The 1,757-nt window shown below is 34.1% G+C and overlaps 1 non-coding gene across 1 annotated transcript; it reads right to left on the bottom strand.

Annotated features, from left to right (window-relative positions):
* Nucleotides 1-904: 904 nt before the first annotated feature.
* Nucleotides 905-1,011, bottom strand: LOC122897569. The gene has a single exon (XR_006382556.1). It is a non-coding gene; the product is annotated as a U6 spliceosomal RNA (small nuclear RNA).
* Between the last annotated feature and the right edge of the window lie 746 nt (nucleotides 1,012-1,757).

Raw genomic sequence — 1,757 nt, 5'->3', positions numbered from 1 at the left:
TTCTAGAACATAATAGCTTGAATTTTGGTCTTTAAAATAAAATCTCAAAAATGGGTTATCGTTTTCTTCCTTGGCTTTGGACAAGACTACACACAGAAGTGACCTTCCCTTTTACTCTATTTTCTGCTCCATTGGTAGAGTTTTGAAGATATCTGCTTTGATATCTTTTCCTTTACACTTTTTTTTCTAATAAGCCAGGATTTCTGAGTATCTTTTCATACCTATCGTATCTTTCTTATAATCACCTTTTATTTTCTTTGATATTTTCTTTACGAAAGAAAACAAGAGGAAGATAATTTATATACTCTTACTTATATATACTATTTTCTGAGCTGGTTTTATTTTTTAATTTATTTTATTTTATATTTTATTTTATTTTTCAGTTAGAAACTGTTACAACTAGTTCATTTTCAGATCTTCTTCTTGGTGCTGGGGCAAGAATCTAGCGTGGGGAATACAAAAACTAGAACATGGAATGTTTCCCAGGTAGAGAAAATTATATAGATAAAGGCACAATTGCCTGAAATTTGGACACATCAGGGCATTCTTAACTGACTGACCTACATTACATGTATTGGAAAGAACAAAGATGAGCACAGAATCATAGGTTGGAACCATTCTGTGAAGAGTCCTGAATGTCAGGTTAGAGTTTACAGCAAACAACTAAATAAAATGTTTTCCAGGTGCAAAGATGGGAAAAAGTATGCATAGATTATAAAATAGTTTAAAGGGTGTAACTGGGACACTGCAATCATAGATGTGGGAATTCTGAGTGTGTGAAGGCAAGAACAGCAGAGCAACGTATGGACCAACACTCTGCTCTCCCTTACAGGGAAAAAAAAAAATAAACTTACTAAGTTTTGTTTTGTTTTGGTTTTTTGTTTTTTGTTTTTGTTTTTGTTTTTTTAATATGGAATGCTTCATGAATTTGCATGTCATCCTTGCACAGGGGCCATGCTAATCTTCTCTGTATTGTTCCAATTTTAGTATATGTGCTGCCGAAGTGAGCACCTCACTAAGTTTTAAAATATATCCATGTTCAAGTATAGCTAGAGAATATTATCATCTCTAGCAAATTGCTTTAAAAGAGAAACTGATTGGAAGTCAGCTAAATAATGACCCCAAAGTCGATTGGCTTCTGATGAAAAAAATTAACATTTTCTTACTCTGGAGCTGGTAAGCAGCAGGGGTGGTCTCTAGGTTCAGGTATATGCTAAAGCATGTCTTTGTTGCCCTTGGATCCAAGACTTCCCAGCACGAGTGTTCTTAGAGTGATGGCGGACCATTATATGGGCAAGCGGGAACAGGTGATGCTTATTAAATGCCCAGTTTGTTACTAGTGTTTTCTCTCTTCCACCCGCATTATATTGGCTAAAGCAAATCATACAGACTCACCCCTAGCCATGAGGTGGGACTTTGTTATAATCCCAGCAAATCATACTAATCAATGGTAAAAAAGGGAGGAGGAATTATAAGCAAATTATATAATCTTTCACAGTCTGTTTGAGGGTCAATTCCTTCATGATAAAACAATATTCTGCATTTTCAAATTTACAAGTTAACATTTGTACAAAACCAAAGCCTAAGTGCAATTATTAGACTCCCCACCCAGCAAACTTCACTTTCTATCTTTCTAGTTTCTTCCACAGAAACTTAATCATACTCTTAACAATGAAAAAACATTTTTTTTTTTTTTGAGTGTGATTTGACTAAGGTATATTTCTTTTTAATCTGGTTAAAAACCTTATGGTTAAGAA

The sequence above is a fragment of the Neovison vison genome, chromosome 1, assembly GCF_020171115.1.
Source record: "Neovison vison isolate M4711 chromosome 1, ASM_NN_V1, whole genome shotgun sequence".
Lineage (NCBI taxonomy): Eukaryota > Metazoa > Chordata > Mammalia > Carnivora > Mustelidae > Neogale > Neogale vison.
This window is presented reverse-complemented; position numbering and strand designations above follow the sequence as displayed.